Genomic DNA, 26,216 nt, shown 5'->3' with positions numbered 1-26,216 from the left:
CAAGTAAGTTCATAGAGAGAATCTGTACACAGCCTTCTCTTTGTGGTACCAAGTTTATTTTCATTGCCAAAGTGCAGCAGCTGGTGTGATGCAAACCTACACGTATGCTGGGGGGAAAAAAAAGTAATTATTTTAGAGCAATTGCTGTATGAGCTGATTTTCATAAAGCCTGTGGCACATGAAAAAATAAATTTAAGCATACAGTGTTGCAAACTTTCTGTCTTTGGCTGTGAACACACCAGTCTCTGGTATCTATAGATGCTGCCTGTTTGTGCTCGTCCAGGTAGAGTTTGAACTTAGATTTGAATGGAAAGCTAGTGACATGCTATGAAGATATGTTAATATGTGTACTTTTAAAAGAGGAAAAGGGGAAAAAAATGAAAAAAATAAGTACCTTTGGCCAGTGTCTTTGATTTAGCACCTCTTTCTATGAAATTTCAGTAATGAAATAAATATTGAATAAGCATTAAAGAGGGAGAGGGATTTCAGGCTTTGAAGGTAACGCAGCCGTAGTTAATAAGCAGTACAGATTTGTAAATAATAGTCTGCTGCAGTTTGGAGTATAACACAAAGTTAATGGAAGAAATCCTAGTGCTTGATGCAATCCTTCAGGATGTTTGTGGCTGTTTTTAAGTGTTTGGTGAATGTTAAATGCTCGTGATCTAATAGGGAAAGTACCTCAAAATGAGAGAGAACCTCTAGGAGTTGAGTCAATGATAACAAAGGCAGCAGTGACTTTACAACCTCGTTAACTGTTGATAAAATTAGCAGATGAAAGTAGATCAGGAGACTTATATAGTAATAAGAATGGAGGTGTGTTTAACTAATCTTTAAAACAATCAGCAATGTGTAGCATGCAGAAGAATACCGTATGAGTTGGCAAGTTAATGAATCTGTGGGGAAATAGTCCGGGCAATGATGATGTACTGTGACTGGAAAGCTGGGAAAGCAGTGTTACATAGAGGGACCAGCACATGTAGACAAATGGCTGTGGAGTTTGCTGTATTGCAACAGCCCTAACACCTGCAAGAAAGAGTTGCTAATACTGTCCTAAGAAAGGTCATGTCACAGGCACAGGGAAGTAACTGCTCCTACTTAAATCTCTGTTGGGCTACACCAAGACTCCTAAATTAAATTACGGCTGCTTCCTTTCTTGAAACATAAATGCAAACAGAAAGGGTTCAGTAAAAAGGAGCAGATGGATTTCAGGCCTGGGTTATGACAAAAGATAAAATTTTATGTATGTAGTGTATTTGTATCCAGTGGATAATTAGTAGAAAACCCCAGATACCTATGAAGAGAGGGGCAGCCCATCTGCCTCCCCTCCGAGCCCACGTTGCTTGTTCGGGGGTGATCGGACTGGCCCAGGCTGTAACTCCTCTCAAGCCCCTGAACCTCGCCCTAAAGCTTTTAACTCATCGGGAATTCAAGGTGACTTTGCTGTTTAAAAATATATGCAAATTCCAGGCAAAATTGCTAGTTGGTTACTGGAAATGTAATACAGAACTTGAAGTTTGATGTCTGGTGATAAGCTAATAATTCACACCTGACAATGCAAAAGAAATGTGTGAGGGAGTGTTTGTATGAAAAAGTCGGCGTATTAGAAAAATAATATTTATTACTAGTAATTGATAGTTTACAAGTTCTAGGTTTACAATCATATGGGAAGAATTTTTTCTTTGGAGCAAGTTACCCAGTCCTTTGTGGGGTTTTTTTTTTCAGTTACCATTTTAATTTTCTGAGAGAACCATTTTTTTGCTGACTGATGTATTTTAGTTTTCTATTGGGCTGTTCTTGAATACATTGTTTTGCCTCTGTATTTAGCTACTTCCAGTTTGTTATTGATTATTATTGTACATGATGTCCTGTTTACCTTACGAGATTGTAGGCTTTCTCTGTTTTGTTTTTCTTTTCTTTTTTTTTTTTTTTTTTGGGGGGGGGGGAGGGAAGAAGGAAAAACTCTGACAAATATCTATACAGACCTTTTAAGTGTTAATGTTATCTGACCAAGCTTTGAGCTTTTTTGAAGAGTATTTTACAAGGAGCTATTACAAGTGTGATGAATAGTAGCGGGACACCACTAAAGCACTAATGATCCATGGAGGAATGACACTAAAACAAGCTTCAAGTTATCAAGCTTGCCTAGGAATCTTTTCTTCATTTGTTTTGTTAACTGTTTCCTGACAGCAAAACATGATAGATCATTTCCTTTGAGTAATACATACTGTAGATGTTCTCTTTTCCTGATGTAGGTAACATGCGTTATGCTACTTTGCACCTGCAATTTTGTCATCTGTTGCTGTGGTTCCTGTCCTTTCTTTATAGCAGAAGGGAAGGGACGTGGGGGGGTGAGAACAGTGCACAAAAGCGTTTCCCTGCTCATGGAGTGTTGGCACTTCTATAATGTGGAGCATTTTTGGAGCATAATGAGGCAGTTTTTCTGACACATTAGGAATTATGATTGTAAAAAAAGATTTTTATATAAGCGTTAATAACATATTTGATAAAATGTGCTCTGTAGGTAGTCCCATCTTCTAATAACATTTGATTTGTATAAATGTCACAGTTATGCAAACCTGATTAGTATTTTAAGGATGAAAATAGCCTGAAGACTCTTCCAGTCCATTTTTCTATGGTGTCTATTTCTGTTATTCAGAGCAGTTGCTTAAAGTAGATACAGGCAGCAGGAGCCCATCACAGTCTCATCTTTTGCTTTGTATACTTTCTAAGGCAAGACAAGACAGATAGGATGTTTGGTTACCCCCTACGTAAGCAGGATGAGGCATCCAGCCTGTTATTGTTATAGCAAGTGCAATAATTGATGATTTGCTAAAACGCATATTCCAGAAGGGCACGCAGGCAGTGGCTCTTCAGGGAACCTATTTTATCCATCAGTAGATCATCATAACAGAAGGTGGTGATTAGTTTGAATTTTCCTGACTTTGACCATTAGTTCTTTTCTGTGCAGCTTTTCTTTTGCCTCCCTTGTCCATCAAGTGATGGAGAATCTCTTCAGCACTCAACAGGTCCTTCCTTTGATTGCTCTTACACACTGGGTAATCAAGTCTAAATTCTTCCAGTGAGATATTATGCTTGCTGAGTCTTTCACAACATGAGGTGTTTTTATTCCTCAAATCACTCTTGATACTCTTCTCTGCACCCTGTCCAGTTTTTCAACCTTTTTAAAACAAGTAAACAATGCAAAAAACGCAATGATAATTTCTTCTTGCGGAGATCAGCAAACTGGAAACTGCAAGGTTTGTACTACAAGCCTATGTTGGCACCAGGGTCTCATCACACCCTTCCTGTTACAGAATTGTCAACTTCATCCACAGCTTGCTCAGTCCCAACCTGGCTGCTTCCACTGTGGTACCCCCTCGTATGCCTGGTGTTACCATGTGGCATGGCTTGGATAGGGATAGGACAGCACTGTGCAAATTCAGGGAACAGAGCAGATTGTGAACATCCTAACATGTTAAATTAATAGCTCTATCCAACAATGTCATAATCAGGAGGGTCAGCTCCTGTTCAAACTGGAATGATTTTTTTTTTTCTTCTTTTCCCCTGTCCTGTATATTGCATTGTGTTTTTTTTCTCTAGATTTTCCATTATCTTTGCTTTTCGGGCTCACCAGTTCTCCCTCTGGGATGGAGTAGTCAGTGTGGCTTGGGAAGGTGCTGTGGTTTGCACTGGTTGGCTGGCTGTTCTTGAGTCGCAGGCAAGTGTACAATATGCGGCCCAATTTCAGTGTTAGAAACCTGCTCTGCTTTGGAAAAGCAGCTGCTGCCATGTTTTCCTGCTGCTTGCACACAGGTAGGAACACAACTGTATCAGGGAATCAGCGTTTCCCTTTGTCTTGTAAAGACTTGGAGTTATTGCCTGTTGAAACTCTGCTTGTACCATCCCTTGGTTTCTGCTGCATCTCTAGAGCTATAATCTTCCATTGCCATCCTTTTTTGATGGTAGCTTGAATATAAAGGCTTGCACAAGAAAACCTACTGAGTTAATTCCTAAAAATCTCCTGCAGGAGATTAAATGACCTTATGTTATGTTCTTCTCTCATCCCTCCAAATACACATTTTATTTTCTAGTGTGATATTCCGATTTCATGGATGCTAAATATGGAAACAAAGCAGTATAGCTAGAGAAGAGGTATAATTATTCCACTTCTATTCAAGTGGTTTCAGTGGAATCATAATCTTTGTTTTTAAATTAGAGTAAAAACAGCTGTTTTCTGCTAAGTGTAAGAGGTTGTCCCTGCTTCCAGTGTGGTAATTTTGAGGAAACGCTTAGCTTTGTTTTGTTAAAGACTCATGTAGCAATAGGAAGGTCATCATTTTGACTAATTGAAAAAAGCCTCTACAAAGTACAAAGCCTCACAGAAATTGTAATTACAGGAGTCTTTAACCATGTACTGCAGCATGTGGAAGCTACTTGTAAGACAGAGTCATCCTTTGGTTTTGAGATTACATTAAATCCCAGAGCCTGTAATTACATGCGTGTTGCTGGCAGGAGCCCACACGGCTGATGGTGCTCATTGAGCAGAGTCGTTACGTGTTGTTTCTCCCCATGAGATGCGCCAGCATCCTGGAAGGTGCGGGGCAGTTCGTGGTACCCGCTCCTTTCACTGCTGCTTGTACTGGGAGGGCAGATGGACTGCCCTGGTTGTGGTTTTATTTCGTCATGTTTTGAAAAATTACAGCTTCTTTACTAGTTGCTGGTTCAGAAGATACAAGGACAAGTTATTAGTAAGGGTTCTGGTAGAAAGCACTCTTCTCTGTGATTGTAAATAAACCAGAGAAAGGCTACAGACACATGTACATGCTAGAAACAGGGCAATATCCAAAATGGTTCATAAGCTTTTGGTTTCATGAAGAAACTTACTTCTGAATTAAATCTCAACTAGTTGTGGCTATGCTTGAAATTACCTTTGAGAGACCGCAATGTACTTGTGCTACTAAAAGTTTCTAAGTTTTGTAGTATTGTGATATCTTCATGTTTTGTAATTCTCTGAAGTCCCTAATTATTTTTAAACAACAATTTGCAGCTTGGAAACCTCGCGTAAAGCTGAACAACAACTGAAATTAGGTTAGGAATGAAAAGTCAGAGTTGTGCTACTTATCTCAAAGGTCTTTTGAGGACAGTTTCTCCACTAAGAAATATCTCTCAAACTTTCTATATCAATGTAGTTCACTGAAAAGGATACTTTTAATTTTTGCCAGTAATTCGTGTGGATTGAAATAAAGCATTTTTGTGGAGCTCTGGTGTGGGATTGCTGTGAAGGATAATGTGGGGAATGCTGTTCCTTACGTTATGGTAGAGGGTAGTGTGTATTGGGCAGTTCTTTTCACAAAGAAAACGTGTATGTATTCTGTTTCCTTTAATACTGCATTGTAAACTTCAAAAAACATCTGTCACAAAATCAGGCTTTTTTATTTTTTCTTTAATTAATTAAAATGTGATTCATTTGCTCTTCTGTAAAACATTTTAAGAAAAAGCTACCTTAGAGTGTAGCAATATTGACTGATTTTGCCACCAGTTATTTAATACCTTCTGATTCAAAAAGACTAACATTGCTTGGACCCAATAAATTAAGATATTTTCTTTCTATCCAGAAAGTCCCTGAATTATTTTTTACTCATCTCTTCTTAGGCAATGAAACTATAATATTTGTACAGTGCCACAGCAATCATGTTTTGGCATCCACTCAGATCTTTAACAGATTTATTCTCATCATCCTTTAAAACTTTGAGCACTCTCATATCCGTGATTTCCAACATGCCGCACCTTCTATGTGGAATGTTATTAAGCAATGGTCCTGGGAAGCCACCACACCTCTTAATGATTTTAATGACCTGTGAAACCTTCTGCTGCAAGGTCTGTGTGAAATGGTCTCATAGAGTTGCAAAGGTGGTTGATATAGCTAGAAAATAGGTGCTGTAGTTGATTTAATAAAAATGTAAATGTACAAAGACCTCCAAATTATGCAAAGCTGGCAAGTTGTCTGTGTTGATAATCTCAGCACTGGGGAACAACAGGGTGGTTTTATTGCACTTTCCTTTTTATTCTCTCTCCCTGTAGTGAAGGGGAATCTTTGTAATAAAACAGGATCCATTGCAAAATGCTGGTTTGCTTGAGCCTACTGCTGCATCAGAACAGAGCTCTTCTCTTTGGGATGAAAAATGTTCAAATTTTGGTTTGTTAAGATTGAGATTCTTGGTTTTATTGCTAGTTCTTGATTGATATAAGGACATACCAAATACAGTAGTAGAAATGCTTCCACTTTCACAACAGAAGTATCCATATGATCGTTTATTATTTTCAGAGCTAAATTAATTCTCTTTTTGCTCAAAAATCTGACTTTTGATTTGAATAATGTGGTAGGTACCAGCGGTATCTTTTTAAAAAGATGGAATGAAATATTCAGTTGTACAAAATCTTAACACATTCAGAGTTAATAATATTTCACTTCAGTTTTCGTACTTGGATGGATCTGCTAGATATCATTGTGTCTTCCTGACACATTAAACATTTTATATCTCTGTGTCTTTCTGATTGCCTCAATCTTTTATTGAGGCTGTAGTTTGAGTATGTTGCCGTCGTCATGGAACCCCATAGGTTGGCTTTCTTTCAAGGTCTAGGTCTTCGGTGTACACCGCTTTGAGCAAGTGAATAGTCTGTGGTGTATCCCCTTCATAGCGGTGACACAAAATTTGACCCATAAAGAAAAATAGGAGCATGCGACATCAAAAAAACAATTATAGTAGCTCACGTGGACAAATCTCCTGGTTGGTAAATGAGGGGAGAGAGGTGTACCTGGTCAGTGTGTGAAAGGAAATGTTTGATGCAGCATGTCAGTGGAATTTAACCAAGAAGTATCTTCTGAGTGTATATATTACTATGAAATGGAAGAGTGTGAATATTAGAGTTATGTTTTCTGGATTTAAAAATGTGTTTTTTGCAAACTTTCTATTTTTCCTCAGACACAATTTGATATTTTGCAGAATTTGTTTTCTTCATTGAACACTGCATTTTCACAGAAATTTCCTGATCATCATATCTAAATGTTACAGTGTATAAAGGTTATAACCTTCAATTTAATTTAGAGAAATTTCATTACATATTTTTTTTATCCTGTAGAGAAGTGTAATAGATCTTAACATTTTTGATTCATTTATTTCAGCTAATATGATCTGGTAAGATTAAGCAGAAGCTGGTGTTTAAAGAGGATACATATATTATACTGCTTGTCTTATCATATGGAAATATGAGCTTCTTTCATCTAGTGACCTTCTACTGAGTATTTATGAATATAAATTCAGTTGAGAAAATATTTGTGTGTTATATATATCGCAGAGTTTATAAATAACCTTTCAGACTCCTGAAGTAAAGAATGACTGCAGCAATAAAAGTGATACAAATACATGCTGCTGTCCAAAAGAATCAAAATGAAAAAGGAGATTTTTATAGATAAGCCCGGAGAAAATAGCAATAAAATATGTAGCTCTGTTAATTAATAAGGAATCAATGTAATTAGTAAAGACTTTAACCTGTGTTATATAGAATATAAATAAGCTTTTAGTATGTCTCACAGTTTTGGTCTCCTAATATTGCATTACCTAGTCTTCCCCTCAGCCTCCTTCCTTTATTTTTTGCCTCCTCTCCCATTTTTTCTCCTGAACAACCAGTTGAGTCCTGCAGAACTGAATAACTGATACCTCAGAAAACACTGGTTGGCTTTTGGGAAAGTTGAGACATTTAATAATAACAAATCACAAAATTTGTATTTTGAACAGTTAAGAATACCTGAGGTGTACTTAGATTGATTTCACAAGCAGGACTTTGGGTAAGAACAGTTCTGGAAATCCTGGTAATTGCTGCCCCGCAAGAAAAACAAACAAAAACCACACACAACACATGGGCATCATGAGTCAATATATTAGATTAGTTCCAATAACTGGATGACTTGAACTACCAAAAAAATAGGAAAAAATCTTGCAGTAAATACAATATATCATTACATTCAGTGCTGCACTTGAAGTATAAAGTCTTTGTCTTACTAGATCTTCTTGAGTAATTCAAATCTGCAGATGATCTCCTTTGACAAGGACAGAAAAATTGTCTGAAGAAACATAAGCAAAAAATAATCCTATTGATTTGGTTGGAAGAGGCTATAGCTGTGCTTCAGAGGCTGTTTATCATATGCATCAGTTATCTAGAAGAAGTAGTAAACAATACAATAAGCTTTTTGGTTTAAGGACCACCTCTTTTCCCTATTAGTAAAGCCTTATCTGACCAGGTGTTCAGCTATTTCCACACATATATATCACAGTTTCTGTATTGCTATTACAGTTTTATGCATTTATATATATTCTTATATAATCACATTGGGGCTCAGCACGTCCTTACAGAAAGGCTTTATTTTTCTCCTGTGTCTGAGCTCTATTTTTCACGACCTTCTAGCTCCATAAGCGTGCTTTCTTTTGCCTCCTCTACCACGGAGGCTGAACCAGGGTAAGCCATGGAGTCAGATCACAGAGACAAGTAGAAAACCATTTTTTCTCATGGTGTGGATGCAACTTCTTGCCGTTCTGCGCACAGCAGAAGTCCTTAAGGATGTCAAAATTGTGCTCTGAAAGAGAGAGCACAAAAGAAGACTCTCGAGTTGAGAGCTGCTCACCAGAAACATCTTCTTTCAAAGGGCAGGAGGAGAACTGCAGGCTATATGGCTCTGATGCTGCAGGGGATGGCAAGGTGTGTCTCCAAAGAGTTGGGAGTGGAGACCTGTCTGCCTGGTGTAGACAGAGCTGACCCCACACTGTGCAGTCTTGCTTGTCTGTATTGGCTTGGAAGAATCAAAGAACAAATATTACGGCAGCTAAAGATCATCTTGCAGAGTCTTATGGTTACCTTTGAGGTAAGGGGAGGTGTTCAGATGGGTGTCTCTGGACACGACAAGATGTGCAGCATCAAGGACAGGCATGTGGCAGACAAAACGACAGTAAGATGGATTCTGGATGCTGGTCTGCAGGAAGGGAGCAGCAAGTTCAGGGCGACTTTGGCATCTCAAACCTGAAAGAGCAGTGAGTGGCGGCTGAGTGCTGAAGCTGTAGCCTTCTGATAGTCTCTGGAACAGCTTTTCCAGTGCAGCACAGAGAAAGGAAATGGGATACAGGGTGGTATTTATTTGTGTTGTTGATGTCAAGTCTTGTTACCTGAGCAGGAGGTGACAAGAAAGAATGGTGGCAAATTTTCTCCTCAAGCACGTTGGCAGACAGACAGCTACTTACTCTTTTCTTGGTTTCATGTTTTTTTTTGCGGGACAAGAATACACACCTCCTCTCCCCCTCTGTGATAGTCCATGATTCTTCCATTTCCTTTCTGGACCACTGAATTACACTGGCTTAAACTTTCACATTCTTCCCCTGCTTTAACCCCTCGTTGCACACCCTGTCCATCCCTGCGTGGAGACCTGCAGTTATGGGGCTGGAGTGATCAGTCCAGGTGCATCTGCTTTTCTGCTGGTTGGATTTTACAGCCACTTGGAACAAGAGCAGCTACAAGAAGCGATAACAAGGTTGGTGAATAGATGACTTGATTACCCCTATCTGGTTTTAATGAAAATGAAATAAAATCAATTTTCACCAGGCATCTCTGGGCAATTGCAGTTGTGCTGATGGAACGTTTCACCTTGGCCTTGGAAACAGAGCTGTTGCTATAACCAATAAAACAAAAATAAGAAAAACAATTACTGTAATAGTGAGTTGGAATATGGGAAGTACGGAGCTGCTGATGCAGCGGGAGAGAGAAATGGCTCCAAGTGTGAAAGCTGCCTATACCTCCTCCTGGCTTTTGGTAGCTGACAGTGGAAGATGTGCACCCTAATGCTGGCCCATAACATTAAATACAGTGATGGATATAAGGTAGTAGAAAATAAACTGAGCAATTTTGTAATTGAAGCAAGTGAACGGGACAGAGTACATGAAGACAGTTTTAAATCTTATCACCCAAGTGAAGCGGAAGTCTTGACAAAGCATTATCTGCTGTTTTTAAAGGAGAGTATTTGATGCAGTGCTTGGTTTCTGTGCATTAATCTGACTTGACAAACTTTAGCTTAGTTTTGTTTGGTTTTTAGAATGGGTGTGGAGTTTTGTCTTTTTGTAAATTTTCAGGTCCATAGAGGTGGGCTGGAGCTCTCACTTAAGTGGTGTGCTCCACTTCATCTTTTTCTGAATGAATTGTCAAGGCAGGTACATTTTCTGTCTCAATAGCCATAAGAGGATGTAAAACTACTGGTGGGCTGAAGAAATCTTACAAATAGTGCAACGTTTGGTGAAATAAGTTCTCAGGGGCGCTAGAAGCTGCTCTCTTCTCTAGTGAGTGGAGAAAACCAGATTCACTGTATTTTCTATGCAGCATCATTTTATGTATTTTGGCATGATCAAGTGCTCGGTGGTCCTGCCCACACACAACAATCCATCACTTCCCTCCGACTCTCGCCCTCCCCTTGTGGTCTGTGCTTTAACAGCTGTAATATACTTGCCTGCAATTGTCAAAAAGCTTTCCTGGTGATAAAATCAGGCTTTTTCTTTTATTTTTTTTTTTTTTTCCTACAGATCCGTAAAATTAATTCTTTAATATGCTTTGATTAGAATATTTTCCATTTGGAACAGGCTCCTCCTCCCCCAGAAGTAGGATTCCTAGTATTTTTGCCCTATTTATCCAGAGGGAACTGTAAGGGAAAAGAAAGATGCGAGGGAACAGAGAGGAGAAAAATCGCGCCATGTGTTGAAACGTGGGGCCCTTTGCCTGGCACAGCAACCAGGGACTGTGAGCGGCTGGGAACGGCTCCCTCTAATATCTGCGTGTGCAGCTGGAGGCTTTCTAGCTTTTAAAGAAATCCTGCTTTTTAAGCCTTGCATCTCCCCGTGCAGGTGGTGGCGGTGGTGGTAGTGAATGACACAGCTGTGCTGGATGACACGGAGCTGATCTCTGCATCAGCCAAGAGGAATTGAGCTTTGTCACTCCCCGCCGGGGCTACCTTTCGCCTGGTATGTGCGGGAGGAGGAATTCAGAGGCTGCTGCTGCATTCACCCGAGCAGAGCCCTGAGCGCGCTGTGCCAGGGCAGGCAGGCAGCGAGAATGATAGCTGTCTCTTTTAAATGCCGCTGTCAAATCCTGAGGAGACTTGCTAAAGGTAACGTGCTTTCCTATTTATTCGTTCAGGGACTCCGTTGCAGCCTGATGTTTTTACTTTTAAATACAACTGTCCTTCCAATTTACTGTCAGGCAACAAAGAACTATGAATACAGCAAGGTGTAGGGGCTCTTTCAGTTAAAATCCTTACGTGTCCCATGCTGTGCTCCTGCTAGGAAAAAAGGTTCCTGTTTGGTTTTTTTGGGTTTTTTTTTTTTTTTTTGGTTTTTTTTTTTTTTAACGCTAGAAGGAGGATGTTTTTCTAAGTCAAGTGCTGAAGTTATTGTGAGATGTAATTGTTTTGTATTTCTGCTAACCACTCAGAGTCGTCCCTCCTGGGTCAGTGCATGCTCTGCCTTACTGGGAACAACTGACAGGGATATTCAGAACCTATATCCAGGATGAGTTTCTGTTGTTTAATGCCTTTTGTAAGCTATTTCTATCAATGCTTTGGATGCCAAAGACTCTTATGTGATAAAGGACAGATAGCAGCGTGTGTTTTTTCAGGGCTGCACTCAGATCTCGTGCTTGTGAAGTTAATTTGCCTGTTACGGCAATGTGCATTTTACGTACTGTAAATCTTTGTGGTCTTCGGTTTTATCATTCAGAACTTTAAAATACTACTTGCATCTCACTCTGAGTCCTGTGTGATTATTAAAACAGCTGTGTGGAAACCTGTCTGGGTAAGACACCTTTCCTCTTCAGAAATAAATATGTCTTAGTTTAAAAAACCCTTAATTTTAAAAAATTCTGTTACATAGAGAACGAAAAAATATCAAATGTAAAAAGGGGTGGTTGGGGATTTTGTAGTGGTTTTTGGTAGAAACTTCCAACATTATAGTAGCGTTATGTGACTGCAAATAAAGCTGCTTTTAGCTTGACTACTGTGAAACAGTTCATGGCCATTACTATGCAGCTGAAAACACATCCATATGTAAATGAAACTATTTGTATTAGCCAAGCTTGAAAAATCAGAAATATTTTATTAATCAGTATAGCTTCAAATCAGTTAGTGTTTTATTTTGTGAAGCATGAAAGAGTAAGATGCTAATACAATGAGGTCAGTAGTGCAAAAAGAGAAGAATATCACAATCAAACTTATATAATGCATTTTCCTGTTCTGTAGATTGCTTTATGAGGCTACGTTGTTCAAAACATATGCATTCAAATATTAATATTTATTAATCATCCCTTCCTCTGTAGATTTGCTTCTCTTTCTAATCTGTGCTGGGTAATGCCCGTTTTTCTTGTATGTGTAAAATGCTTCTATTTCGGTAGCTTTATTACACATCAGGTTGGAAGTTAACATTTTCTCTTTTCCTGGTTTTGAGTAGAAGAATCTTTTTGTCTGCTGATGTCTTTATAAGGCAGATCTGGGTGCTAATTTAGTTTCTCACTGATGAGAGTTGTTGCTCTACTTACATACAGTTTCCCTGGGAATAATCAATATTCTTATACATCATAGCCACCTTAATTCTTTCACACTTCTGTCATTCAACAGAACTCAGACTGGTGGGTTTTGTTTTTTTTTTTCCTTTGAAATAATCTTAGCTTCCTTTGAGACTACTCACTCCACCCTCTCCCTCCCAATAGGAACTGGCATGATACTATTGATTTTTTGCATTGGAGGAGTGTGCCTTATGCTTGTTTTACTATTAACAGTTCATAAAAAAATAAAAATAAACCAGTCTAGAGGTATATTCATATATTCTTTTGCAAACCTTACATGTGCCAGACCAGAGTTGCTGTCCTAATTGACAGGCTCCTGGATTTTCACCATTTAAAGTAAAACCATTGTTATTTTAACTAACTCTACTGTGTTCTTTGGTCTTGGCTTTTGCATCTCAGACACCAGTAATGGATTGCTCAACACAGTCAGACTAGCTGAGGTCAGGGTTGGACCTTGACGTTGTTAGTGTGAAGAGGACTCTTGCCACCAGCTGACAGTCTCCTGCTGCTGCATCAGCTGGGAGATCCCCTTCTCTCCTGGCTTGCGAGTCCCAGCATTTGGTGCTTTCATTGAATTCCTTTGCTCCAAAAGCAATTTTCCTTGCTGTAGTGCTTTCCCCCAGCCTGTCTCCACTAGGGTCTTTTCCTTCTGGGTTAATCCTGTACCTTTGTGCGGTTCCCCAAAACAATTTCTTTGCTATCTTTCAGGCCCTGCCATGGTGAAAGGAAATGAATATGCTGCACACTTGATTAGTGTCTTGTGTTTTTAATAAATGATACACATGCAGTTAATTGTACATGAAAAAGGGGAAATATCTGCTTTCCTTTATTTGTGAATGTCCTTTTTCATGCCTGTCTTGACAAAGTAAGCTTGTAACTTCATTTTTTGTTCTTTCAGATAAGGATGTAAGTGGAAATGTCTCATCTGGGCAGCTGGAGAATCTCCAAAAGCAATTCTCCCCAACAGGGAGATGTTCAGGCAATATTATGGTTTACAACAATTACACTCCCCTCTTCCTGTACTTCATCTTAATCTTTCAAAGCAAAAAGCAGGGCTGTGTCTCTTTGGATTGCTACACATGCTTAGTTTGTCATTTAAAAATCTCTGGCAGGAGAATCTTCAAGCATTGTGAGTGAATTTAAAGGCAAATATACCATGAAGTTGTGGGCATGCTCTCCAAAATGTGGTCAATGACCCACTGTTTCTCTTTCTTACCATATCTATGAGTTAGAGCCATCATTGTGGCAACCCATACTTCTGTCCTCAGCTCCAGGGCCAGCTCCAGATGGGAACGTTGGTTTCCATCTCTGGCGTTTGCCGTCAAATTTACACCAGTCATAGGACACAGGCACAATCATAGAATCGCAGAATGATTTGGCTTGGAAGGGACCTTCAAAGATCATCTAGTCCAACCTCTCTACCCCCTGGTCCTCCTTCACCACTGCCCCTGGCTCATGCACTCTTTCCGTACTATTCTGCTTCTCTGGGTGCAAGGGTCGCTGCGTCTGCCAAGGCTGCTGTACACCAAGTCTTCTTCCGTATTCCCACTGTAGCAACTACCCCCTCTTAGGTCAAAATGTGTAGCAAGCAGGAAGTGCACAATAATTATTCATGCAGGAAATTTGAAATACTATGACATTAATTCCCTTAATGTGTATTACACTTTATTTTGGAGGTCATTACATTTTCAGTAATTAAATTCCATGTTACCAAGCTTAGGTGAAGCTCCATACTTGTGTCTCTTAACAAGCAACCATGGAAGAAAAGTTTTACTTTATTTGATGATGCAGTTTGCAAGAAGTGGGCTGTGTGAGATTGTGCTGGCTTGATTGAACCGAGGTAATTTTCTATGAGGTTAGTTAATTTTCTTGTTGATAGTTAGCATGGTCTTTGTTTTGAATGTGGTTCAAGAATAAGATGGCATCCTGGGATAGAGTTGATATTTTTCTTCCAGTAAGTCTCCAGTGTTTGGGACTTAGCATGAAAGAATGTAAGGACGCTATGATGATGGTACTTACTTTGATAGAGAAGCCAATGTTGTCCCTCAGTTTCTCATATTCTGCAAGTAAGCAGGGAGGAGCAGATCCAGGACAGCTGGCTCAAGTAGGCCAACAGAAGTATTCCGTAGCATGAACATCGCATTCCATGTTTAAGTGGGGAGTTGCTCGGAACAGCCCTTTTTCCTCAATGGCTGCCATCCCTGTGGGGTTCCTGCTCCTGGGACCTGGTTCCAGAACCTTCCCTGTGCCCGGCTGTTGCTCTCCACACCTTTGCTGAACTCGCTGTACTCACAGTGTCTCCTTGCTGGGAGCACACATTCTAGTGGCTAAGTATTTGCTTTGTATCATTTTCTTTTTATTATTATTTTATTAAACCTGTTTTGTTTCAACCCAGGAGTCTTTCCTTCTCTTTCCCTTCCTTCTCTCCAGAGAAGGAAAGGTGAGGGAGCAACTGTTTTGCTGTTTAGCTGCCAGCCCAGCGCTGAATGGCAACGGAGACCATTGTCTCGTACGTGCTGAGACATGGTTTGAATTTAGATCTAGTCTATCTAGTGAAGAAACAAAAAGCCGTTCCTGTTTTCTACACCAGCGTGTTGTTTCCACGCTCTTTTTCAGTTACAAGTTCTTTTAATAGCAGTTAAAATGTTTATGGTGGATGGGAGTTGGTGATGTATGTACATGATTTTCTTCATGCATAAATCTCTCATGCTTTTACCTTGGAGCTGAAATATTGCTGGCTCAGTCTCTTTTTAGTTGTGATTATCTATATGTATTTCAGAGAGAGATACATATATGTATGTATATATATTTTAAGCAATGTTGAAGCAGTTCTGAAGAGATATTAGCTATCTTCCCTACCATATTAGCTACTAAAATTTGCCCTGAGAAGAGGTTTTTTAAATTTTTTATCTCTTTCCTATCCCAAAAGAGCAAGGTAAGCCAAAAGCTATATTAAGAATCTGAAGTAGTAGCCATTTTTATAGATCTCCCTGTGAGAAGTACTGGGCTCAGAGAGAATGGTAACTTATATTTGGATCAGTTAAATATAAGGAAATGCCGCATTTCAAGTTGTAAGCACAACCACAAATCTGCTCTTCATACAGCTACTTTCATTGTAGAGTGGTTTTTTTGTGCAGTGGAGAAACACTAGGATTTTTTTTTTCCCCAAAATCTATTTCTGTAAGACCTTGGGCACTGTGCAGTATGCTGTGCATACCAAAGAGTCTGTGGTAATCACTTACATTGAATGTACATGCTAAATCAAAATTGCATGATTTACAATAATTATGTTAAGTATAACAGTGTAGTCCAATCGCAAAGACTTGCTGAAATGTGTAAGCTGGTCAGGTTTACAGCTAAATTAACCACTTTATAGTTTAAAAATTGCCTTTCAAGCAGTGCGTTACAGAGCCTATGCTGTGGTTAATTTATGTATGGACATGTTCGTTTTTTTCCTTTATTAGCCCCAAGAATGGGTCCTTTACGAAGCTGTATCTACTGCATAAAGTTGCTTACAGAAATGTGTCTCTTTGTTAGAGGTAGGAATGCATTTTTTTAACATACCCAGGTCGGTGAAGTTATTCTGGATATTATTATAATGGAAACAGAATAAGAGCACTCTGATAAAGATGTCAAATGTTGCTACATAGCGCATAGCATAAGGAGCTGAGTGGCCTGCCTTTCACCCATCAAAGCTTTATAGTGGATTTTCAAGATAATTTATCACCTACTACACATACGGATCCTTTCTGCACACATAGATTTTTATGCTCCTGAGATGTTTCCAATACAGTGAGATAAAACAAGCCTAAAAAGCAGGATGGTGCACTCCAATTTACAAGATGATCAGTTATCTAAAAATTGGTTTGGAGCCTAAAGCATCAAAGGATGAATTCCGAATGTAGCTGCATGTAGGTTATGCTTTGCTTTGTACACAAGCAACTACAACAAGAGCAAACCTGGATTCTTTTTTTTTTTTTAAGTGTGAATTAAAAATGGTGTTAAGGACTTGACAACAAGGCTGTATACTATCTTATTACAAACATTGCAGTGTTCCACAGAATCAGGATTCCCTGGTTGTGACAGCAAGTTACCAGCCTGTACATTGTTTTAATAGTAATTTTAACCATGTGGTCTCTTTTTATCACTCAATTGCTTATAAACTTACTAGTTTCTAGTAATAGAACCAAGTCAACAGCTTGCTTTGAATGAAGTAAAACTCACAAGTAACGATATCTGTTGGGAATTTTGAGCATAGATAAGTTTCCCGTCTTCCTTAAACTACTTCTGAATATTCAGTAAACTCCCAGAAGTGCTGGCAAGTTCTGTAAATAGGCAGTCAGTGTGGATTTGCTGGCTTTGTGCATTTGATTGGGGTTTTGGAATTGTGCTTGGAGGTTTTTCGTACTCAACATGTATTTATCCAAGTTGTCCATGTCTCTAATTATTTTCCATTCTATTTCTAAAAGTTACTTCTGCGTTTCTTCTGACTTACTAAACAGACTGCACTGAAAGAATAAGGAGTGGAAGCAAAATCTGTAAAATCTCTTTTCTGGTATCATGTGGGAACTTCAAGGCCACCTCCAGCGCTGCAGCCCTTCCTCAACAACAGCCATTAGGACATACTTCATGAGAAGGCAGGAGAGAGAGACCACAGGGGAGAGCTGTAGACAAGTCTGTCACTAAAGGAAGTTTCGTGTTTGACATCACTCTTAGGATTCGTAATAAAGTGTAAAAAACAAAACAAAAGTATAAATTCCTGTTCCTTGGCACTTGGATTTTTGTTTGTTTGGGGTTTTTTTTGTGGGGGGTCGGAGAGAGAAAGTCTGGGCTACAGCCCTAGCATGTTTACTCCTTTTTCTGCATCATTGATTAACAGCAGTTACTGGAGTTGGCAGAGACTGTGGAGAGCAGAGCATAACCTTTTACCTTCTAGATTTTTCACCCATCCTGTCTCTTTTATTTCCACTTAAGAGCACCTTTAGCCAGGATTATTTCAAGATTGCTTTGAGATAGTGAGTGCATGAAGGAGAGGGAGAGAGATTAATTTTTGTTAAGAAGATGCTCCCTCTGTAATTGCTGTTTATGCTTTCCACCGTAGTGTATATGCGGAACTAAAGAAGCAGATTTATTATATTTGATGAGTATTAGTCATTTGCAATATTGTCTTTCTGTTCAAAAGATTTCTTTGAACGTATTGTTGTAAGAAGTAATGAAGGGAGGAGAAAAGGTTTTTCGCTTCTGCAGCAAGCCGATCACAGTTCACAAGTTCAGGCAATATTTCTTCACCGCTAATATATTCAGGAACTGGCAAACTGTTTATTAATTATTCAGGATGATCTAAAGTACAGCAGCATACTAACCAATCTGTGTGAAACTTTGATAGAAAAGAAAGACATAAAAGCACTTCCCAAATCAAGCGCGTACTATGTAAAGTAAGAGTGCTGCTGCAGCCCTTGATTGTCTGAGGATGAGCATGTGGCTGGAGTTCTGCAGAGAAATTATCTCTTTTTTAGATAAGGTGATGTGATTGCATGCAGGCTCCTGTAAGGTTTGCAGGAAAAACCACAAGCAGTCAAATAAAGAGACAGTAAGTGTCCATTAGCTATCTGATATCTATCAGATATTAGTAGCTGATATGGCAGCTCTGATATCTGCTGCACATGTAAGATGGAGCAAGTGTTTTTCCCAGCATGTTTGAATTTGCAGGAGCTGGGCGTGTTACAGAAGTTCTTGGCTAGTTCTTGCCGAACTTCTTGCACAGGAATTCAGCAAGTGTCTTGGACTTTGTGCCTTGTCCCGTGCTGCGTGGTAGGGATTGCACTACTTCTCTCAAAAGTATTGTGAGGAAAATTTTTAAAAAGTTAATTGTGTGGCTCTCTAAATATTAAAGCTTAATTGAAATTATGTAGAAAAAGTCTATTGGTAAGTGGTGCCAGTTTTAATATGAACGCAGGTGAGACATCTGAGCTGTAAATAATGAAATCCTTGGCTGGCTCATGGATGGGGCTTTGCACAAACGTCTTTCTGAGTGTCAGCATTGCTGCAGGATAGAAGAACATTGCAAATGTTTTATGAGTTCATTTTAAATGTCATTGTTCTTTCAGATAGTTCTGGCAGACATCAGGGGACAGAGACTCAAAAATACTGCAGCATTTTGTTCCTGTCAGAAACTCAGTCTGGATGAGTGTCCCAGAGCGCACGGAAGGGGTGAGACAGGCTGGAGCAGAGTGGGATAGGTCTGGGAGATTTTGCCAGTGTGCAAAACCATGCATCCATCCTTGTGCTCTCATGAGAGTGCTGGGTTTCCTTTTGCAACCAAATTAGCGCTCTATCTGTGCAAATCTGGTGCCTACCAGGAGTTTTTATTACTTGGAGTGAGGGATATCCATAGAGTTACATAAATGGAGGTGAAGCCTGATGAAACATAGAAAGTAGAAGAGTGGCGTGGAGTAGGAGAAAAGAGGTGGTAGTTGTTGGAGGCCTTTGTTTTGCAGTCAGCTGGTGGGACCCATGGCCCCAAGCACACTGGGGAGCTGTGAGTGCTCTGGTGGAGAGTGAAGGGAGCTGAGCTGCCATCAGGGGAATGGGTGGCAGGAATGGGAGATGTGGCACTGCCTAGAGCTCTGCAGAGCAAACGGAAAGGGGAGACTGGGTGAAAGAAAAGCAGTGAGGGGGATGTGAGAGAAGTTGGAGGTGAAGCAGATATGGCTTGTGGTGAGGGCACAGCCTTTGCTGCTGGAAAGGTGCGTGTGATGTGAGGAGAAACATAGTGCTGAGCTGCTGAGGGTTAAAACAGTAGGGATTAAAACCTGGTCATTGTATGACAATGTTCTATGCCATTGTCGAGGGTTAAGATTGCGGGGTGACAATAAAACCCTGGCAGATGTATTGTTAACCCCCTCTCTCCCCCCACTTCCCCCTTTTTGCCCCTCCCTCTCCCCCCTTCCCACTCAGGCCAGGCGATCGGGAGGGAAAGAAGGACAGAGAGAAGAGAGTTGGAAAAATTAAAGATGTTTTACTAATGCTACTAATAAGAATAGAGAAAATAATACAAAATATACAAAACCAATCTTGAAAGTCTCAGCAACTGCAGAGCCGGCCACCAAAGTCCTGGATTAGACTCTGCAACCAAGCGGAGCTGGATTCAGTCTCTCACTAGGCCTCAGTTCTCAGGGATGAATAGCGAGATCCTCTCCTAATGTCAGCCATGAGGAAAAAGGGACGAGATCCTCGTGATCTCCCACTTTTATATGAAGTATTCACGTGAATGGAATGTTATACACAGTTGGTCAGTTTCTTGGTCACTTGTTTCTCGTCGCCCCTCTCGCGAGATGTCCATCCATGCTTATCAATATGTTTGCATTCCATTGCTAGGTTTACCAAAACATGGGTCTGGTTCTCCAGGAAAATGCAGTTAATATGAAGGCTTTAGCTGACAGGCAAAATTCACTGAAAGAGAAACTTGTTTTTAGCAAAACCAGGACAGCCATATAAAGTTAAAGTTTACAGTTATTAATTAGTACTTGCCTAGAAATTTTAGAAACATACTGCAAGGTGAGGCGTCAGGTGGAAATGGGCTCTGGTTCCTCATGTGGCCAAGTGTGCTAGGGAAGGATGGCTTCACTCTCTCATGTGCTTTATAAATACTTAGTTTTGGTATCTCCTAAATCAGAGATACTCTGTGGAATAGAGATAAGTGCACATATGCGGTTTTAGGCAGATTTCTGCATTTTTACAGCTTAATCTGCCTCCCAGCATGACTCCAGGGAGTAGTGTCCCATCTGCATTTCAGTCTCTGCCACTGCAGGGATGCTGACATGTTCTTGCTGCTGGAGTCCTGCTGCAGGCACTGTGTCTGAGTGGGCAGGTCTCTCTGTCAGCATGGGCTACAGCACTTCTCCAAACAGCTGGAAGTAAATTGACAAAAGGTAACCTCATTTCTGCTGCTCTACCAGCGTTCCCTGTGGAAGTTTTGGCAGCCCGGGGGGAGGGCTGCTTGGCGACAGGCGAGAGGGGCCCATCCTGGCTGAAAACTATCCTGAAGGCCTGAGTTCATGTTTGTTGTATGCAAAAAGAAACTTTTTCATATCATTTTGTTTTTTTCCTCAAGGGAAAATCTAGTTGTTAACTTTGGAAATAATTAAAATATTTATTTTAAAATCTTATTCTTAGGAATATAAATGGATGAGGCCTTCTGCATCCTCTAATTGAGTTACCACGGTGTTACCACAGGCACCATGTTATTCCCTCACTCTTGTGAGTGTATGAAGTTTTAAAGATGCTCCTCCTTTTTGTCTTCATTCTTCTTTGGGGGGTTTGCTTTATAGCATCACTCCTCTAATATTTAGGGACGTTTTAAGACTCTGTCTTCAGCATATTCAGCCCTGGGTGAAGGTTAAAAGAAAGCTTCAGCCCAGAAAGTTGTTATTACAGAGGAAGGGGCAGTATTATATATGTTTCCAGTGCATCCTCTATATCTTATCTCTTGAACTGCTCATGTGTGGTTTTTATTAATGCTGTTAGGAATTATGTTTTCAGGAGAAAAGGAGGCTTCCATGAAAGTGTGTCGGGGCAGAAAAATTACTCCAGATTCGACTGATTATGAAGAGGCAAACACTAGGCATAATTTTGTAGGGAAAAACAGTGTTAGTGGAAATAGCATCTCATCTAACAGGCTTACTCTTCCTTAGCTTCTCAGTGGTGAATAGAGGAAGATGTGACTGAATTACCACAGTGCATTTGTAAATGTCACCAATAAAATACAGTTTAAATCCCCAGTACTCTCAAGGAAACATTTATGCTTTTAATGAACTGGAATTTGACAGCCTTGTCTGGCAGAAGAAATTGTCTCCAGCATTTGGATCTCTTTTTTGGGATTTCAGCATGTGTTGTGACGTGTCAGAGACCAGTGCAGCTTAGCGAAGATGGGCATGTTGTTCTCAGCTGTAGCACAAGCCAGTCATGAATAACAAAGATGAAATTTCCTGCCATGTTACGAGGCTTAAGATGATATATCATTGCCTTCTCCTCAGCAGTCAAAAGGAGGGCACCTTTTGAGTACCTAAGTTTTCCAGTGCCAGGGTGAATATTCTTTTTCCTTTAGTGGCATGCTTATATACATGTAGATAAATTTCTGTAGACCTAAGATATTTTGATATTGTGGCATCTGTGGGTCAGGACTCCATTTTACTGAACCTAGGCATAAAATTAGCACCGTTCTTACTCCATTAAGCTAAAAGCAGTTAGTAAGTGAGAGGAAGCATGACAACCTGAGCAAGTATGTAGTATGAGCAGTTCTTTTTTACTAGACATAAACAAAACCCTTGATAGTAAAAAGAAATTGCATACTTCAAAAAGAAACATAAACTTTGTAATTAATAGCTGTTTTCTCAAAGAATGAGAAGGAACAGATCAAAAATTGACTCTGTGTTAGGTTTCATTTTACTCCTTAAAAAAAAAAATGCAGAGAAGTAGAGTGTTGGTGAGAGAGTTCCTTGGGAAATTTAGCAGTCCAGAAGATTGTCTAGTTGCATCTCATCTCCATTTTCACTCTGGAGCTGTGTAACACAGTGATAAATGTGCCTGACAGCCACTTTTGTTATGGAGCTTCCAAGTCAGCAGGAGTCCTTCCAAATGCCAGCAGGAGCAAGTGGGAGGCAGGTTACGCCTTAGGAAGTGCTTGGGCTCCCTTTGTAGAAGAAGTCAGTTTGCTCTTCAATGCTGCTATTATGGACCATGTCAGGACGGTTCAGGCGAGGCCACCAAACCACCAGCAGCAGGAGTTCCTGCAAACACGAGCCCGAGAGCCACTTCTTATGCGCATATGCTATGTAATATTGAAGAGCAGCTGCTCTATGTTGGCTGACAGCTGCATTGAGGTAGTAACTTTAACCCCAGGGAGTAAGACTGACTTCTCTTTTGTTGCATCTGTGGCAGTAGCACACTGCAGAGATCTCTTTTGTTCAGCGTAACAGAAAATCTTCATCCAATTTTCACTTAGTCCCTACAGAAATGTAATTTTTCTGATCACAGTGTAAACTCTGCCTTTATTCTTCATGGGGTTCGCATCCTCACAGTTTACCCACATTGAGAGCTTGGAGTGGTTGGGCTGAGATGTGGTGCACTCAGTACTGAGCTTTGCAGCTGTCTTCAACATTTCAGATCTCAGTTTAGCTGCAAGTCATATGGTAGTTAACAGTTCTAGCCAAGTCAGTTTGACTTTCAATGTGTATTTCAGACCTGCTGGGTTGTTCCACACTACCATGTGTTCTGGTAGTGTGTTGTGTTGTTTTTTTTTTTGTTTCCCAGTTGTCAAAAGAAGTGCCTCTGTTTTTGCAGACAAATAACAGGGTAAAGGAGGTCACAAAGGCAGTGATGAATCCAGGCTGTTTCTTCTTCATGATTCCCCAACAGATTAGAAAGCTGACTTCCAAACTTTTCCTAATTTCTGCCATTGGACAGCAAGGGATGTTGGACCTTCTTGACTGGGCATTAGTCACACTGGCCACTTACCATTTGGAAGTGGTTTGCATGTTGTGTCTGTAGATGTGTTGCAGTTGCAGAACTCCAGCTCAGTGTGCTGAGGCACTAGTTCGATTTGTCGATGGTTCAAGTCATTTTGCTGCCCTGGGTAGCAAAAGAAAGGTGACTTAAGTGCATCTGTGGGACACCAAGTGTGTATAGGTAACTTTGAAGTTACTGTGACAGTGTCTTCTTTCTGCTACACTTACTTTAAAAATAGAGAATTTTATACTTGGTTATGTCAAGAAGAAAGAACTAGAAAAAAAAACAGGTATGTAAAAAGGAAAAATATATTAATACTTTTTTTTTTTTTGGGGGGGGGGTTTGTTTGTTTGGGGTTGGGTTTTGGTGGATTGGTTTGTTTGTTTGTTTTTTGGTGATTTTATGTTTGTTGAAACTATGGAGCCTGATAGCTACATGCTCAGTACCAATCAAAGAGCCTGGTCTCTGTGTGTGAATTTTTACTTCTTGCAATTTTAAATGTGGGTGGTGTGATGCTGATGGATAACTGCCTAATAAGAATTGAGGGCCAAAATTAACATTTCCAGTGTGTTGTCCCACTGAAGGTAGCACTCAACACTGCCATGTGTCCACTCACATGCTCATTCACTGCATGAGAAGTTTCTCTGCTTCGAGTATTACTCAGGAATTACTTGTGAGCCAAAAAACTACTGTCATGAGCTCCCCTCTCCATCCATTTAATCATAGTTAGTCATAGAGTAATGAAGTGACATTTCCTCTGATCTTTTCACAGCAAATGCTACTGTGTTACTGTAAAAAGGAAATAGCAGAGGGATGATATTGGAAAGAGGGAAGCTGGCTTGTATTTAGGGTGATTCCTCTTAATTTCCCTAGTCTGTCCCACGGTAACATTTTTGTGTACACATACCAAAAGAGATGAAGCTCGGTAACGTGTTTTTTAAATATTGTGATTTGGGGCATTTGAGTGATTTATGGTTAGCTGAAAGAATTTTCTGATTTTCTTTGTTGATGTGGTTTTCTACTTATTTTCTCAAGCTACACAATAATTATATCTTCAGTTGTTTTGTTGATTAAGATTTCACTACATGCCTGAGTTTGAGAATCAGAATATGATTTAATTTTACTGCTTTTACTGTGTTAGCATTTGATGATCATTGTGATTCATTGTGAAGAAAGAGGAAAAATGGTAATTTGAACTAAACCCATTATGTTACCTAACTGCTAACAAGATATCTTTCTATCTAATGTTTCGTATATCTACACCATTTGTCTTTGAGACATCTACTGCCATGATATCTGGAGGTTATGCCTTAACAGGTGGGAGACAGTAGAATATTCGATGATGTCAAAATATTTTGGTGAATAGCAAAAGAATAAAGGTAAATATTATTTTGAAGCAAACTTTACAATTAGCAAATATAGGTAAAAGTTGACTACAAAGCTGAAGGCATCATACCAAGTGACTCGCAAAGTTATCATCAACAGTTGATAAACCCTGATTGAAAATCTGTATATAATTCCACCAAAACTTAATGATGCAATGGCTAGTGACAGCAGGAAAATTATTTGCATGAGGTGAATGAGGTGAAAAAGGTCAGCTTTGGAAAGCTGCAGTAACTTAGGAAACTAAATCTAGAGTTAGAGATCTGAACAGTTTAACTGAGTTACACTATTTTGAGTTAAAATAGTTTATCCAAGGTCTATACAGAAATAATGTTAATCAGTGTGTGGCTTATGGACTGTTCATAGTCCATGCACTACTTTTGAGGGATTTGTGAATGAACTCAAGAAAAGCAAACTTCAGGTCAGCATTTCATTTTCACTGTTGTGGAAAATATCAAAGCATCTGAAAAACAGAAAAAATATAGAAAAAATAGAGTATATGTGTTTACATAAACATATATGTGTCTGTATATGCATGTATGTGGCCGCAGACATACAAAAGCTGTCATGTTACTGAAACCAGAGATAATAGCTAATGCAATAGTTCAAATCCCAGATAATTACAATAAAAGATGTGCACAATATAGGAAGGAATAATTCTAAATGTTTTTTTCCTTAAAAGAGTAGGATAAATTGAAAATCTAGACCAGTTGTGTTCTCTGCAACCAGTCACACTTGGATTATTTCATATCCGTATGCAAAAATTTTTAATGAATTTTTAATACCTAGATTTATCTATAGTTTATAAAAAGTTGTCATGTGAGGAAGAGTGTAGCAGGACACTTGAGCAATCAGTCTCACATTCGTTATTTTTCTTTGAGATCTCATGTTAGGAGAGTAAGGAAACAATGACCGTTCTTCTCATTTGGATTATATTAATAAAAAAAGCGTAGTAATAATTTAGAAGGTAACTTTACAATATGTAGCAAAAGATGAATAAAGTTGTGTTCATTCTATGAACATCTTAAGCACTTGGAAGATGATAGCTAATGTTCTTTCTTCAAGAGAATATTCTGGAAAACATCGCCACTACATATTTTATGAAGTGGATGTCTAAATTATGTATCTGGAAAATGCAGTCATTTATAAGAAAGAATCTCAGAATCTCATCTCTTCCTGAAAGTGTATGTGCGTGTGTATGCACCGTCAAGGGGTTTTTTATAAATTAGATTCTAAGATAAACAAAATCAGACTTACTATTTTGTTATCAACTGTGTCTTAAACAGGAAGAATGGCGAACAGGGATTGTGTGACTGAGAGAGAACGTGGCCACATTAAAGCATCTTCATCCTTGTTTGTGATCAGGGTGTCATCAAGATATTCAGGAACATTCTCGTGCAGGGAGCATGAAACTCATACCCACGTTATTATCTGTGCAGCTGAAATACAATGAACTTATGGTAATTTATTCTCTCTGCTGGTTTTCATTACAAGGGTTTTTATTCTTGGTAAGCCTTTCCTGCAGAAGGGAATAGTATTCCTGTAAATGTAGGTTTTGTGACATAAATCCATGGGGACTGTCTGTCTGATTTGGAGTTGCTAATGGATTCGGCGTATTACGGGAGCATTTGCTCATCTAATACCATCTCCTTGAATGGTGAACTACATTAAGGTTTTGTTCT

At 39.4% G+C, this 26,216-nt stretch overlaps 1 protein-coding gene across 1 annotated transcript in view; it reads left to right on the top strand.

Moving 5' to 3' along the window:
• GRIP1 (glutamate receptor interacting protein 1) overlaps window positions 1–26,216 on the top strand; it is a gene marked incomplete at both ends in the record, with an annotated part of 224,859 nt that overhangs the window by 56,164 nt on the left and 142,479 nt on the right. The gene's annotated exons all lie outside the window — the stretch shown is intronic.

Source organism: Streptopelia decaocto (genome assembly GCF_964273445.1).
Source record: "Streptopelia decaocto genome assembly, chromosome: 1".
Lineage (NCBI taxonomy): Eukaryota > Metazoa > Chordata > Aves > Columbiformes > Columbidae > Streptopelia > Streptopelia decaocto.
Note: the sequence above shows the minus strand (reverse complement) of the source record. Positions and strands in the feature narration are given on the sequence as shown.